The sequence below is a fragment of the Pinus tabuliformis genome, chromosome 1_2 (assembly GCF_031772625.1).
Source record: "Pinus tabuliformis cultivar Carrire ecotype Pingquan chromosome 1_2, CPIR1, whole genome shotgun sequence".
NCBI lineage: Eukaryota > Viridiplantae > Streptophyta > Pinopsida > Pinales > Pinaceae > Pinus > Pinus tabuliformis.
The window spans coordinates 648378447-648395681 of record NC_142298.1 but is presented as its reverse complement, the minus strand read 5'-3'; the positions used below and the strand labels follow the sequence as shown (position 1 = coordinate 648395681).

Here is a 17235-nt window from a genome sequence, read left to right as displayed (position 1 = left end):
ATGATCTGAGGAAGTTAGGGTTTTTGCAAACTCCCGAATTACATCTTAAACAAGTGACCTTGGGAAAATCGTCATAACTTTCTCTCTAATCATCATATTCAAATTTCGTAAGAAGTTACAGAAAGAGGACGGTGGTAGCTTTTTGTGTGTATTTTTTAGATCTGAAGGTCAAAACAGTGACACGTGACACCTCATACAAGTTCGTTATTATGAAAAGGTGTATAATTAGGTCATCTTGGGAGATTTTGCATAACTCTTTCTTGCAGAATCCAATTTCGATCAGACTAGTGGCAGTGGAAGGAGGACGCAGAGGACTACTACAGATCGTGATTTAAAAACTTTGAGATCTGAAAGTACAGAGTTACAATCATTTCAAGATCGAGTTGTTGAAATCAAGAAAAGGCGATATGAGGAAGTTTGATGGAAAGGATCCAGTAAATTGGATACTAAAGATGGAGCAATATTTTGATCTACATGGTGTACCACTGTTACAAAAGGTATGTATTTCATCTTCATATTTAGAACCAAATCAAATTTTATGGTATAAAGGGTTTTTTTCTCATAAACAACTTGTTACGTGGTCAATTTTCATGAAGGAAATGATAACACATTATGAGGATACAAAGAGCAACACCTTCTTTACAGCAACACCACAACAATTGGAAGAAAAAAGAGAAAAAGGGCTTTGTTACAAAGTGGAAAGCAAAATTATGGCAACAAGGAAGTCTACCCCTCACAACTATAAAGATGGAAGTGTTGTTTCTCGTAGCCTTCCACAACCTACAAGGGTTACACCACAACAATTGGAAGAAAAAAGAGAAAAAGGGCTTTGTTACAATTGTGATAAGAAATACATTAAAGGTCATAAGTGTGCTGAGAAGAAATTATTTTACATTGGTTGTGGAGAGGAGAAAGAAAAGGATCAAGAAATTTCAAAAGAAGAGTATATACAACAAGAACAAACCCCAGAGAAAGAAGATATGAATCCGACCATATCTTGTAAAGAATTGGAAAGAATTACCACTCCTAAAACTCTCAAGATAGAAGGACATATCAAGAATAAAAAGGTTCGAGAAGTCAAAGATCACGTTGAGAAAGAAGAAATGAATCCGACCATATCTTGTAATGCATTGGACGGAATTACCACTCCTCAAACTATCAATATAAAAGGACAAATAAACAAGAAAAATGTTCAAGAATTGAAAGATCACATCGAGTCTCAAGAAATAAATCCGACCATATCTTGTAATGCACTGGAAGAAATTACCACTCCTCAAACTATCAAGATAGAAGGACATATCAAGAAGAAAAAGGTAAGAGTGTTGATTGATTCGGGAAGTACCCATAATTTTATTGATTGTAAGATAGCCAAGGAATTGAATTGATTCTTATATCCAGCACTGGAGTGTCAAGTGATGGTTGCAAGTGGAGGAACCATAAATTGCTCTGGAAAGTGCCATAATATCAAGCTATCCATGGGAGAATATGTATTGAATAGCCCAATGCTTTCCATTCCAATGGGTGGTGTTGATGTTTTACTAGGAGTCCAATGGCTACAATCTTTGGGTACGACAGCTTTTAATTTTCAATAACTTTTCTTGAAATTTTTTTGGGAAGGAAAGGAAGTTGAATTGAGGGGTATAGAAGGAAAACCTGGAAAGATAATCAACTCTAACAGCATGACAAATCTTCTAAATAAAGAACAACAAGGTGTAATTGCACAATTATGTTCACTAGAGGATCCCACATCAAAATCATGTATTTCTCCAGATCTCCAAAACGTTTTGGAGAATCATTCCAAGGTATTTGAGACTCACAAAGTCCTCCCACCTATTCGTGTTCATGATCATGCTATTCATTTGATTCCACAAAGTGTTCCTCTAAACATCAGTCCTACATATATCCATATGCCCAAAGGAGTGGGAACCCATTCAAAAGTTGCAGAAGATCCCAGTTCAAACAGTATTGTGAGAACTTGACAAGAAAGGAAAAATCATATTGGAACCTAAAGAAGTCACAGAACCAAGATATCAAAAGCTACGAAATAGATCAATTTCAGAGTATCTCATCAAGTGGAAGAACTTACCCCTGAAGATTCCACATGGGAGGACAAGAATTTATACAGAAGCATCAAGAACTACCCAATCATTGAGGACAACACTTTTTTAAGGAGAGGGGCATGTTAGGTCCCTATACTACTAGTGTAACCCCTTATTGTTATTAGTACAACCCCCTTATTATATTGTTGTGCCCATTTGGTCCCCATATTGTTATTATTGTGCCCCATATAAGCCCACTATTGTTATTATTGTGCCCTTACATTATTATTGTTATGTCGGCTCTGATTATATTATGACCCCTTAGACTCCTATATATTGAAAGGAGGTCTTGTCATTTGTATCATCCAAGAATTGTTCATTTGTGTAATGTAAAGGAGGTTTCCCCCTCGAAGAGGCTGAATTCTAAGGCATTGATCTATCTTTTCTATCTTTTTGTGAGTTGGTTTCATAACAACATGGGCATAGGTCAAAAATGTAGCATCAATAGATATAGAATTCAATTCTTTGTGATCATAATAATAGAGTTAAAGGATTTTTATGGAATTCCTAGTGACGCATTGAAATAGATTCAACAAATTTTTTAATCCCTTTTGTTGATGATATATCAGATACATACTTCTTGCATAGATTTTGATGCCAATGTTATAATGTAGTTTGATCAAATGTTAGCCTTCTAAATATGGATCCATTTGATGGTTTTCTTCATGATAGTAGTTGACTCAATATTGTGCTTTAGCTTTGTCTCTAACTTTGATTCATTTCTGCACAAAATAATCTTTTACACCAATACTATGATAGCTTAGATCCTCGACAAAGACTAGATGTCTTCACTCCTGCACATCTATATGTGTGTGTGTGTGTGTGCGTGTGTGTGTGTTCATTTGTGACCTTATTGCAATTGTCTACAAATAATATGGTTTAGATGTTGATCACATGGCACTTCATGATGAATACTTCTAGAAACTAGACATAAGATGTATAGAATTAGCTCCTTTTGAGTTGATGTCATCATATTTTCTTTCATTTATATATTCAAAACACTCTTTAGTTATGCTTTCTTCATAGTTCAGAGAATATCAAATGAATATATGAGTAATACAATATATTTTGATTCATAGGTCATACATATTCAGATTCATCAGAGGAAGAAGAATTTTTTAGGAATTATTATGATGCAAAATTATACTTTGAGCTAGGCTCACATTCGAAATGTTTTGACTAGATATGCAAATGTTAAACTAGCTCATAAGCATTTTGTAAATGCTTATTTACTTGTTATATATGTACATTTTGCCACAAAAATTGTATCAAAGAATAAACCTCTGAATTATGGACCTAGTTGGTGTTGTCTTTTCATAGTGAAAATGCCATAGTTCTACAAATATAAGCTAGTCTTTTTCATGCTGCTTCTCTGACTACCTTCTTTACATCTTGCTGCTTTTGTCGAGTCTCCCCCTTAGATGGTGAAATTATTTTTCATATTCTCTACAATCTTTTGAGGCTCCTCTTTGAATTCAAACTAGTGGGAAGAGGGAGCGGGGACTATCCTTAATTGGTTAATTAGATATTTGAACGATTCTCTAACAAGTGGCTTAGTAAATATATCTGTTATATTCTCTTTTTTTATATGTATTCCGGCTTCATTGTTTTCTCAACCATCTATTATTTGAGGAAGTGATACTTTATAAGAATATGTTTTGTCTTCGAATGAAGCACCAAATTCTTTTAGATACTTATTGTACTAGTATTGTCACACTTAATAAATATTGGTTCACTGAAAGTTACCTTCATATCTTGCAGAGTTTGTTTCATCCACAACATTTGTGTGCAACAAGCAACAATTGCTATGTATTTGAATTCTTCTATAGATAGAGATATTGAGGATTTCTTTTTTCTTAAACACACAACCATTGATACTTAAGTAGAATGCACCACCACTTGTACGCTTCTTGTCATCTATACAACTTGCCAAGTCTACATCTGTGTATGATATTAATGTGAAGCCCTTTCCTTTTGGGTAACATAGTCCATTGTATGTAGTTCCTTTCAATATCTAAATATCCTTTTTGTTTCCAGTATATGACTTTGTTTAGGTGTTGATTGATATCTTGCCACCAATCTAATTGCCAACATTATATCTAGTCTATAAGTTGTTAGATATAGTAAACTACCTATCATAGATTTGTAAAGCTTATGGTCAAAATTAGGTGATTCATCATCTGCACACAAATTGTATCCAATTTCCATAAGGGTTGATACTGGATTACAATCTTCCATTTGGAACTTCTTCAACATATCCTTTAGATACTTTTCTTGAGAAATGAATATATCTTCTGACTTTTGTAAAATTTGCAACCCTAGGTAAAAAGTAATTTCTTCAATCATTGACATCTCAAATTTAGACTTCATCTCATCAACAAACCATTGTACTAGGTGATACTTGTTGCTTCCAAAAATAATATCATCCACATACACAACCACAATTAAGAGTTCATCTTTATTGGCCTTTATGTACATGTACTATCAATTGCACCTCTCTTGAAACCCTGCTCTTGAAGGTACTTGTCCGACCTAGAGTACCATGCTTGTGGTGCTTGTTTAAGTCCATACAATGCCTAATTTAACATGCATACATCATTAGAATTATCTAAAAATAAGAAGCCCTCCAGTTTTTCTATATAGACTTCCTCTTCAAGTTCTCCATTCAGAAAAACAGACTTTACATCCATCTGATACACTTTGAAATATTTATAACATGCAAAAGCAAGAAACAATCTGATTGCCTCCAATCTCGACACCAATGCAAAATTTTCTTCATGATCAAGACCTTCTACCTACGTGTAACCCTTGCATACTAGTCTTGCTTTATTTCTAACAATTTTTCCATGTTCATTCATCTTATTTTTGAATACCCATTTTGTACCTATGACCTTATTTTCTTATGGTCTTGATGTCAGTGCCAATGTCTTGTTCTTTTCAATTTGATCTAGCTCCTCATTCCTAGCATCTATCGAGTGTTTGTCTTTGCTTGCTTCATAAAAAAATCGATTCAATCTTTGATAATGTGGCTATTTGAGCTTGATATGTTGTCTTTGTAAGTTGCCTCCTCGTTTGAACTCTTTCATTTTATCTCCTATTATTTGACTATCAAGATGATTCTTTTGAACATACCTCAAAGGATCCTTTAAATGAGTCTATGTATTTTCTTATTCTTCATCATGTACTCCTTCTTCATTGACATGGTGATGATCTAGTGGATTGATAAAACATGTGTTCTTGTTCTTGTCAGAAAACTCTTCATCAAAATTCACATCTTTACAATCCACAATCTTATGCAGTTGTTTATTATAGCATATGTATCATTTACTTTTCGTTGAATATCCCAAAAATATTTATTCATCTGATCTCGAATCAAAATTCCCTAACTTTTCATCATTGTTTTTTATATAACACGTACTTCTGAATTCTTTAAAATGTTTGATAGATGTTGGTTTACCATGCCACAATTCTTATGGTGTCGTATCATAATTTGGTTTGATATGTGCCTTATTCAAAATATGAACTATTATGTGTACTACTTTTGCACAATAGGTTTGTGGAATGTTTCTCTCTTGTATCATGGCTCTGGCCATTTGTTATACGAATATGTTCTATCTCTTTGCAACTCCATTTTGTTGTGGAGTGTTTGCAATAGTATACTACATTTTTATACCAAATTCATCACCAAAATCTACAAACTCATCTAAAATGAATTCACCTCCTCGGTTTGACCTTATACACTTTATCTTGCACCTTGTTTGATTTTTTGCTAATGCCTTAAAGATTTTGAACTTCTCAAATTCTTTTGACTTGTTTCTAAGGAATGCTACCATTATCAATATAGAATAATCATCAACTACTAGCATGAAATATTTTCCTCCTCTTGGTGCTTTTGTTCTAGAAGGACCACACAAATACATATGTACTAACTATAAAGGCTTACTATTTGACAACTTATCCTTGACCTTGAATGAAGTTTGAGCATGTTTTCCCATTTGACATGACTTGCAAATAGGATTTTGAGGTTTCTTTATCTTTGGTAGATCTCTAACTGCTCTCTTTTTACTAAACCTAATGAAGTGATCAAAATTTGAGATGCCCCAATCTCCTATGTCATAAAAAATACTCCTCTTGTTTGTTGATGTAACACTCTTCATTATCTTCCTTCAATATATATACATTATTTTATGTTCGAACTCCTTTAGCCAACACCTTCCCTGTTGTTGTTGATATGATCTCACAATATTGAGCTCTGAAGAGAACATCACAACCTTTGTCACACATTTGACTAACATTCAACAAATTATGTTTCAGTCCTTCAACAAACAATACATCTTGAGCCTTTCCTCTACCATTATTCACACTGATTGTACCCTTTCCTCTAATTTTTCACGCTATATCGTTTCTGAATGTGACATTTCTTGCTTTGTTTTCATTTAAGGATTCAAACTTACTTTTATCCCCTATCATATGTCTAGAACAACAACTGTCCACATACCATTGAATATTCTGATTTTTAGCATACATAACTATGCCACACTTACCAACTTTTGTTTCTTCTTTCTCCACTGCATATGTTCTTATATACTACAATTGTTCTGAGATTGTGAAATATTATTTTTGAGCTAACACTCATATGATTTATGCCCGAAATTGTGACTGTAGAAACATTCAGTGATACCAAGGAGAGGAGCAAATTGATTGTTGTCCATATTCATGTTTGTTTTGATGTTTACATATTTGTCGTTTACTTCACTTCTTCAAGGGTTTCCCAATTCATTTCTTCTGACATGTCCTCTACAATTTATAACTTTGTGTCCAAAATTTTTAAAACAGTGACAATATCCATAGAAAAAAATTTCATACTTGGTAATGGATGATACTTAAGGATAGAACCATCTAGGCATTTGATAACTTTGTCTCTTGAAGAAGTATGGTCTTTGATGCCTTAATGTTTGTTTGTCCACTCTTTTTGTCTGTTGCAATTGACTGAAAGTGGTTCTTTATGTTGTTCCCTTGATGCAAAGTTGCTTTGCTATGGATTAGATGTGAAAATCAATTCCTTATTCTCAGGCTGATGTGAATTTCCACTATCTCCCTTGACAACTTTTACAAAAGTAATTGTCTTTTTGTCCTCTGTCTTACTTTCACTAGATTCTCCTTCATAGCCTAACCCAACTTTCATAAGTGGAGTCCTCTGAACATTTAATATCAAATCTAATTTTTTAGATCCTTTTATATTTTCAAGGTTCATATTTAAATTAGTATGTGTCTTCTCTAGATTTTTCTTCAGGATTACTATTTCTTCTTCCAATCTTTCACACTCCATGCTTTTCTCTTTTATTTGTTGTAGCAGAATGTGCTCCACCTTCTTTTCTTCTTCTAGTTCAAGTTTCAGCTTGAAAAACTCTTTTGAATTAGATTCTTCTTTTAATTTTAACAAAATATATTTTTGTTTCTTATTTTTTTATTTAAGTCTCTTTATTTCCTCTAGGGAAGTGATCAACTCCCCCTCAAGGTCTACCTCACCTCCTCCTCCTTCTTCATATTCATTGAGTTCTTCTTCCAAGTTTTTCTAGGGGCGACAAAATAAATTCACTATCTCCATCTTCACTAAAGGATTTACTAAATCTTTATGATGTGCTACTGCCTTCTTGTGCATAAAAGCTCTTCTTTTTAAAGTTTTTCTCCTTATGCACTTTGTTAAACTTGTTCTAACTTGTTCTTTTTCTCCTTCTGCACTTTGTTAAACTTGTTCTTTTCTTCTTTCTTATAAGGAAATTTGGAGGCATAATGCCCCACTCTTCCATAATTGAAACATTTAAATGGGAATTTGCCTTTGTACTTACCCATGCCTTTCTTCAATCTTCTGAAAAATTCTGCATCTTCATCAAAGTCTGAGCATGAACATTCTTTGTCTTCTGTAGACTTGTCTTTTTTGAAAGCTACATCTTTGGTAGTTGACTTTCTTTTGAAATTCTCATCTCATAAGCTATCAAAGAAATAGGTATTTTATCCCTATTTAGTGTCTCAAAGTTGGATATTTCTTTTGTAGCAGATATCTTAGGATTAAACCTTGAAGGTAACGACCTCAGTATTTTTCGGACTATTACATTCTCTTTGAGTGTTTCTCCTAGACCCATCATGACATTAACAACTGCGTCTACTCTTAGAAATAACTTAGCATTATTTTCATATTCATTCATTTTTAATGTCTCAAATTGCATTATATATACTTGTACTTTGGCCACCTTTACTTTGGCATCTCCTTCATGAATATTTTGCAATTTATCCCATATTTCTTTAGTTGTTTTACAATGCATTGCCTTAATAAATTTTGATTCACTTAATCCACTAAGAAGAGCATTCATAGCTTTTGCATTAGTTGTGAATTCCAGTTTGTCATCTTTCTCACTACTCATTTTCTTTGGTTCTTCATACCCCATCAACACAACAACCCAAACTTCTACTCCAAGAGACATTAAATATGTCTTCATTCTCACTTTCTAGAAAGTATAATTTGTGCCAATAAATAAAGGGGTTTTGTTTGTTGAGCATCCTTCTTGGCTAGCCATTTTAATGATTTAGGGCCTCCTTCAAGTTGTTAAACTGATGTTGAAGGAACTTGGTTCTGCAACCAATTGATAAATGCTTGGGAATTATTATACTAAGAGGTGTGTGGGGGTGGGGGGGTTTGAATCAATAATTATATCTTTTCAATTATTTAGCTCAACTTAATTTCCTTTTTCAAATATCTTCTTTTGCAACTAATGGCTTATGTATATGTTCAATTTTTAATTATTTCTTTTGTAGTTACCCGAGATAGACATTTGCCTATGTACATATTCAGAATTCAAAATAATTCACACAAGTGAGACATTCAACAAGTAACACATGAAGACACCAAAAACCTATAAAGGGAGACAACCATGGATTTTTGGTTGAAAGTGATGTGAAGGCAAGCTCCTACTCCCCTATTACATTAAATTTTTTGTAGGCTCCAACCTACAGGAGGCTGATACCTCAAGGAAGCTCCAACTCCCACAATTTTTTTGCAAGCTACAGCCCACAAGAGGAACCTACCTCAACAGGCTACAACTTTTTATTTATCAAGCTATAACTTGAAAGGAGACTATTATCCCACAATCAGATTACAAATAAGATTTGTTGGTTCCCTAGTATTTGTCTTTGTTCTTAAATAAATTTATGTCCTCTTCTCTATTGTTTAGCCTCTTTGCTTCTCTTCTTCAAATATGTTTCTCTTATGCTACTCTTTCCCTTCTCTCATTACTAGGTCATTCATAAACTCTCTCGTACAAATGCTCAAGTTACAAAACTTCACTTTCATTGAAAATGACATTTTTTATATACAAAGAGTTGTTAATTTCTTGCCTTCCATGTAGGAATTCGAATTGGAAAGTTATCACTTGGTCTTCTAGAGTTGTTCCCAATCTTCCTCTTCATTTCCAAATATGAATTTTAGTTCAAGGGTTTTGTAATATTAAGAAAAATTAAAATAATATAAGACACCAATAATGATTGCACTATATGGCTTTGAGATGTAAATTCAGCATATAATATTTAATGAAAATATCAAGTTATCTAAACATTGTTCTTCAGCTCTCATGTGCCATTATGTCTTCATTTTGTTTGAAAGATAAACAACAAATCAATCATCAATGTAATCATAAACTTTTAAATATCAAATCCTCTACACATCACATCACTTAATTAGCCTTTTCTTGCACATCACTTTGATTAACCTATGCACATAAAGCAATCAACACAATCAACCTTGAGCAAACTGATGAGCCCTCGTATTGCACCAAGGATGTTGAACCTCCTAAGGACTTCTCAACTTAAATTATCAACCCGGGCTTCGTATAAACTTAGAGGTGACAGTGCAATATGCACATTTGGTTAGGTTCTACTTGTGTCACCCTCATTCATGAAATCAGAGCAAGGTGTTCAGAGACCACTCCTCCAACTAATTACGGTGAAAACTTCTTATGAAAGCATAAATGAACACAATTCTAACTACAATGGTGAAAATGCCATTCATTACATGTGAATGATAATTGAAATTTCATGAAAGAAAAAGGCTGATCTATTTGCATAAATAAATCATGCTACTTTACTTGCACACTTAATAAAATCAATAACATACTAGCATGCATCATTTATCTACTCACACTTGCTTGAAAATGAAGGATCCAATCTTTAACATACCAGTGAAGAAAAAATACTAATTCTAACGTTGTTTTGTTATCTGATGTTTGCAGTGAGGAAAGGATGAGGTTGGAGTGGACCTAGAGTCTGCCCTAATCATCAAATCATAATGGGGGGGCCATTATTCAACTTAAAAATTCCAGAGTCAAAGTATGGGGCAAAACTAGTTGAAGAAAATAGTGTTACAGGTTTGCTACGGGAGGCCCTATATCACTATAGGAGGAGGGTCCGAGAGCTTTTTTAGGAAAAAAAATGATTTCTTGGAGGCAGAGGAATGTGGATGAAGGTAGAAAGAGGTGAATGAAGGGTGTGGGAGCCCCTTAGCCAAGCCTAGTACCCCTCAAAGGTCTATCTTGCACTAAATTTGATGCCCATTGTGCCCTACATTTACCTTAACATAGTGAATTCAGAGATAGAGTTTGGAAGCAAACTGAGGTGCCTAGGGGGAAGATGGAAAGGTCCATGTGGATGTGGAAAGGTGTGTCCACCCCCGCAAATAAGAAAAGTTCCTGCAACTATCCAAATACATGCAGCAAATGATAATTATTGCAACAAAGTAAATAATCTTGAAAAAGATGAGTTGAATTTTATTGAAGTATACTCTAACCTACAACACAACTCCAATTGCCAAACCAATGCTGCTAACTCCTAAGTTGCAGAGACTAAACATGCAAAAATATTGCAATCTAATACTTAACACTTTCCAATAAATCATAAACAAATATTTTTGAGTTATTATTATGGATCTTTCCAATCACTCTTCCAACAAGAGAGGTGATATGCAAACCTGCAATTACAAGTTTTTATGATATAACATCTACTGAAACAAGGAAAGAATTGCAATTCATTTAAACAAGAACAAGAAAGAAATACAAGAGAGGGACTAAAGCCTATGGGTTGGGCCCAAACCCAAGGGTTTCAACCCTCCAAAACTAACTCATATGTAGACCAATGGTAAACTTCTCATTAACATAAAATGATAGTCACATACATCATATGAAAAATAAGAATAACAATGTCAAGCATTAGGCTCTCAGTAGCTACTCCTAGCTGCAACAAAAATTTGAATCCTAATGAGCCTCTTGGCTGGTTTATTTATACAAAAAGGTAGTTGATGGCAGCTCCCTTGAAAAGAGGAGTGATTCCCTCCAAGATCTCGAGATTTGTGGATCTGGTCCTCCTTGATCTTCACATGTACTTGGAGTCCCTCAGCTACTAGTGAATTCGAGCTATGAGTGAGGATTCTATGATCTCAAGCCAAGTTAGAGAGTTAATGAGGTGGACAAGCCCCCTATATTCTCTCTTGGTTGTCTCCATCAAGCCCTTGCATAGTAAATGCCTCCAAAAATGCTTCTTTTCCTATAAATTAATCACATTACTCCATACAATATGACAAGCACCCTTTAGTCTTCCTACTAAGCATATTATGGCTAAAAATGTGAATTAACATGAGAAAATGAGAGTTTTAATTGTTGGAGGATAGCACAATGAACTTCAAAATATACCTATTGATGGGAGCCATCATCACCCCCTGCTAAAGGTGTTGCTCACCCTCTGAGAAATGCAGTCACTGATATGAAGTTCATTCATAGCCCTAGTGGCCTCTATGACATCCAAAGGCACCTCAAATGGTGTGAGCTAGTGTGGATAGAAACCTGCATTTGCCTCTATGTCTGTCTATTCTTTTTGTTTCTCTACCTGGTTTCTTCCTTCCTGTAGGCCCAATAGTAAGGGAGGACTAAGTTTGAGTCCTATCCATTTGATATTCAACCTTTGCATGATTCTTTTGTATAGTGGGGTTCTCCCCAAGGCATTCCTTAGTCTTTCTGGGGAGTGATATTCTCTGATTTGTAAATTGTGAGGCAGGGTCTGCCATCTTCTTTGGAAAGCTTGCAAACCTTTTGTCCCCACCATCCTAAAAGTGTCCTCAAAATGTAGGATGGATTGCTCTTGGGCTGCTATGTACCTAGGTGCCAATTCATGATTAGAGGAGATGAGATTGTGGTTGTTGACGACAGCCTTAGGGCTCACTAGTTCTGCTCAGATATATAAGTTCCCTTCTCTTCTTTTGTCATCACCCTTTTCACTTCTTCAGCCCTTGTCTCCTCATGGATTAACCAGGAGGCTAATGCCATGAAATTCATGTCTCCCAATCCTGATTTGGGGTCCCAAAAATTCATGTTTGTGAGGATCATATTGTGCATGTAAAACTCGGCCAGTTTGGCTCTATCCTCAATACTTTCCCCTTTCCAAAATTCATTGAATTTCCTGTAGTCTTAAAAAGGTAGGGAGTCATACTGTGCCAATGTCTTAATTTGGAACTAGTGATCCAGGTGGATGTTGGTGGCCACCCGCCTATCCCACTTGGACCCCCACAACTATCTCTTTCAGTTTTTCAGTTTCCTTAATTGTAGCACAGTTTACTATTTTTAGTAGTTTTTTGGGTCCTAAATTTCCGGAGTCATTTTGAGGCCCTAAACGATGTTTTTTTGGCAATCCACTGCCATAAATTTTCTATTAAAATTGTCTTTTCTGTTGTAGTCCTCGGAGAGATGTTTTCAACGGGGTATAATGTGCATCAAACGGAGATAATATGACCAAGTCACGACCCCGGGAAGTTGGTTGTCCAACTAACCCCAGCGGGACCCATAAACTCTTGGTGTTACATCTCCTCGAGTTAGGGTTTTGGTTGTTTAGGGTTTGCTCTTATTGTTCAATAATAAAAAGGCCCTTAAGCCTCATTTTAAGACAATTCAAAGGCATGTAGGCACCACATCTCTTCTCAGAGATAAGCTACCATTGTCGAGCTAGTCTCGTTTCCATACTGTTTGTAAGCATATTTCATTATTTGATATTAATCAAAGGAAGTATCATTTCTGCTGCATCTTTGTATTTATGGTTATAACTATAATTTATTGTGTTCTTGTTTAAATTCAAATCAATGGTATCAGAGCGGTCTGCTCTTTCTCTGCTTTTCTTTGCATGTCCCCAACGAGGTCAGGATATAAGGAGTTAGGGCTTGAACTGGTCGAACATTTGCAAGACCAGCCTCGCAAATCTCGATAGCCTCCCATGGTGGATGAAAAGAAAGACGAGGGGGCAGGAGATCCTATCAAAATCTTGCTCGAAGAAGCCCTCGAGCGACAAAGGAATGCGATGATGGACAACTCTACCCAGATCCTTCAGCGGCTTCCCAGGGGCAACGCATCTAATAGCTACTCTAGAAATGTTGCACCCTTTAAGGTACAAGTTAACTTTGAAATCCCCTATTCGAGGGTCAAGTAGATGCAAATGTCATAGATAAATGGTTAAATCTTCTTGAAGGGTATTTTTCTATTCATGATTTTTCCAGTTGGGAAAAAATTACTTTCGCTCTTCTCAAAGCAGCCCCCTACATCAAGGACTGGTGGGAAACCTACTACGAGTAGAAGGATGAAAGTAAGAAATCACAGTTTTCAGCCGCTCCCACTTGGAATTCATTCTAGGCTACCATGAAGGAGAAGTACTACCCTATCGGGAGCTATGAGGACAAATACATAAAGTGGACCATGCTGCGGAAGGGAAGGGACCAAGATGTACCAGAGTTTACCAATGTTTTTGATACCCTGCACATGAAGTTGGGCATCAAGGATTATAAGAAACATTTGGTACTTAAGTACGATGGCTGCCTACATAGATACATCTAGGACGATATGGAGTTCCTAGACATCTCCTCGCTCGGCACGACATACCAATATGTTGTCAAGATCGAGCAGAAGTTCAAACAAAATAAGTGAGAATTTGGATATGTGAATCCAAAGAACAAAGGACAAAGCCAAGGCGGGGTGACCCAAGACAACCCGTTGAAGCCACAAGAAAAGAACAACACCACAAAGTCAAAGAAGGACACAGGAAAGTGGTGTGAGTTCCATAAGAGCCCCACTCACAACACAAGTGAGTGTCGGACCAAGCAGACGATGGTGGCTGAGTTGATGGCTTTAGAATCAGACGCGTGTTCCGACCCTAAGTCAAAACCCGACAAGAGGAATGACAAAGGGAAGAAGATCATTGATGTGTATCTGAGTGCCATTTTTGGCACCACCAAGATCCAGAAGAATGAGCCCGAAGATCCAGAGGAGGGGGAGCATCTTTCCCACTCACAGATTTGGGTGAAGGGTTCGCTGCTACATTTCATTGTTGACACTAGGAGCCAAAATAACATCATTTTAGCAGAGATTGTGAAGCTGTCGGGCCTACCGACTACACCACACCTGTAGTCATACAGTATCGGGTGGCTTCACCAAGGACAAGATCTTCGATTCCGCCAGAAGTGTTGCCTTCCCTACAGCATCAAGCTCCTCACAGATGAGGTATTGTGTGATGTTGCACCTCTTGATGTTTGTGATGTATTATTAGGCCAACCATACTTGTGGAAGTGACATGTTGTGTATGAGTCAAGGCCTCACGTTGTTATTATTTCTTTGGGTAATTCATTATATAGGATACCGGAGGTAGCCCCACCTACCGCCACCTCTTTGATCTCTACTAAGAAATGCAGTAAGATCATCTCCCAGACTAGGAAATTTATTTTCTTTCTGGTTCACTCTCAAAGTAAGGGGAAGAACGTAGTCACATCCATGGCCCCCATGAAGGTTTCCTCCACGCAGGTGAAGCAAGTGGATACGGCCATGAAAGAAGACAGGAACATTTTCTCCTCACCCACAGGGGTACCATTGCATTGTCAGGTAAAGCATTCGTTCGATCTGACTCCCAAAGCACCTCTACCCAACGGGCCGATATATCGTCGCTCCATTATGGAAAATTCTAAGTACAAGCAGCGACATGATCAACATCGGGTGCCACACAAGTTTCAGGTGGGCAACAAAGTCCGGTTGCATTTGCAGAAAGAACGCCTTACAAGAGCCCATTAGAAGCTCAAACCACTCTGATATGGTCCTTACACCATTACCAAGGTTGTGGAAAACAATGCTTTGGAGCATAGCATTCCCCCATTCCTTGGCTTGCACCGAGTGTTCAATGTGGACCACCCTCAACCATGCTTCCCACCATTACTGGTCACCTCAGAGATTGCAGAACAACTCACCAAGGACCAAGTTCAGCAGAAGTTTCCCCATCTCATGGAGGCACTCAACGTAATGGGAACCATTGCTTCCTAAGGGGGGAGGAATGATCTAGGTGGATGTTGGTGGCCACCCGCCTATCCCACTTGGACCCCCACAACTATCGCTTTCAGTTTTTCAGTTTCCTTAATTGTAGCACATTTTACTATTTTTAGTAGTTTTCGGGTCCTAAACTTCCAGAGCCATTTTAAGGCACTAAACGACGTTTTTTTGGCAATCTACTGCCAGTGATTATTTTATTAAAATTGTCTTTTTCACCATAGTCCTCGAAGGGATATTTCCAACAAGGTATCATGTGCATCAAACAAAGATAATATGACCTAATCACGACCCCAGGAAGTTATTTGTCCAACTAACCCCAACGGGGCCCATAAACTCTTGTTGTTACATCTCCTCGGGTTAGGGTTTTGGTTGTTTAGGGTTTTCTCTTATTGTTCAATAATAAAAAGGTCCTTGAGCCTCATCGTAAGACAGTTCAAAGGCATGTAGCCACCACGTCTCTTCTCAGAGATAAGCTACCATCGTCGAGCTAGTCTCGTTTCCATACTATTTGTAAGCATATTTCATTATTTGATATTAGTCAAAGGAAGTGTTATTTCTGATGCATCTCTATATTTATGGTTATATCTGTAATTTATTGCGTTCCTATTTAAATTCGGATCATATAGGCACTGCTCCTTGAGGAAAATGGCATAGGATTTGGACGGTTTCCTACATTGTATGGCTTCCATAGTAGCAAGTTGCGTCTCTTTTTCTTGCAGTTTCTCTCTTAGCCTTATGTTTTCTACCTGTAACCACTCTCTCTTGATTGACTCCCTTAGTTTAAGATCATTCAATTCTTTGCCCATTTCATTGACTTTCTCTTCCATGAGACCCACATCTTCTACATTTTTGGATTTTTCAATTTGCATCCATCTATGTGTTATGCCTCTTTCCTTCTCTAATTGAAAGAAGAGTGGGATGGAAAATTTCTCAGGAATAATCCTACCTCACTCAAAAAAATTATAGTAGGATTCTAAATTAGGTTTGTGGATCAATTTTTGGAGCCCTTGGAGCCCTTTTTCATATTCTTTTGGGGTGGTTTCCCCTTTTTGTAGCACCTCCTACTACTCATGTAGCAGCCCTTGTTTCTCTTGCAAACACAATTCGAAGCAACTATGTGGCACCCTAGGCAGTCTCTGATAGCACTGGCTCGTCCTTCTCTAACTATTTTTTTAGAAATGAGCGATTATAAAAATGGAGTTGAGCCTTGTACTTAATATTCCTTTTTGTGGTAAAGGCTTGGAGCACTTTGGTGACATGGCTCTTGCATGAACTTCCCTTTTTTAACCATTGTCCCCACTCCTTGCAATCATCACCCTACTCCTTGTGATCATCACCTCACTCCTCGTAATCATCACCTCACTTGAGTTGACTTTTCCACGTTTCATGTGTGACTGAATGAACTTTAGTTTACTAATCAAAGGTGGCCAAGTTTACTGGCCACCTCCAACCCATAAAAAATTCCTTTCTCAACCATTACACATTTTATCATTATATGCATAGGGAAGAGGTGAGGGTTGTCATACTTGAGCCTACTTGTGATGTCAAGTTGTTGGAGAACCTTACATGTTGGAGCTGGACTTCATAATATGATTATCTTAAAGGTGTTGATTTCCTTTGCTTTCTTCTGCACAAGCCCTCATAGCTTAATGATTCTTTGACTGATAAAATTGTTGTGTGTGTGAAAATTTATTCTCAGTGTCCAATATGTTGTTGGTGGAGTGGATGGATTATATGATATTTGT

General features: G+C 36.6%; 1 pseudogene; it reads right to left on the bottom strand.

Annotated features, from left to right (window-relative positions):
• Nucleotides 1–8596, bottom strand: part of LOC149207354 (uncharacterized) — a 69301-nt pseudogene extending 60705 nt beyond the window's left edge.
• Between the last annotated feature and the right edge of the window lie 8639 nt (nucleotides 8597–17235).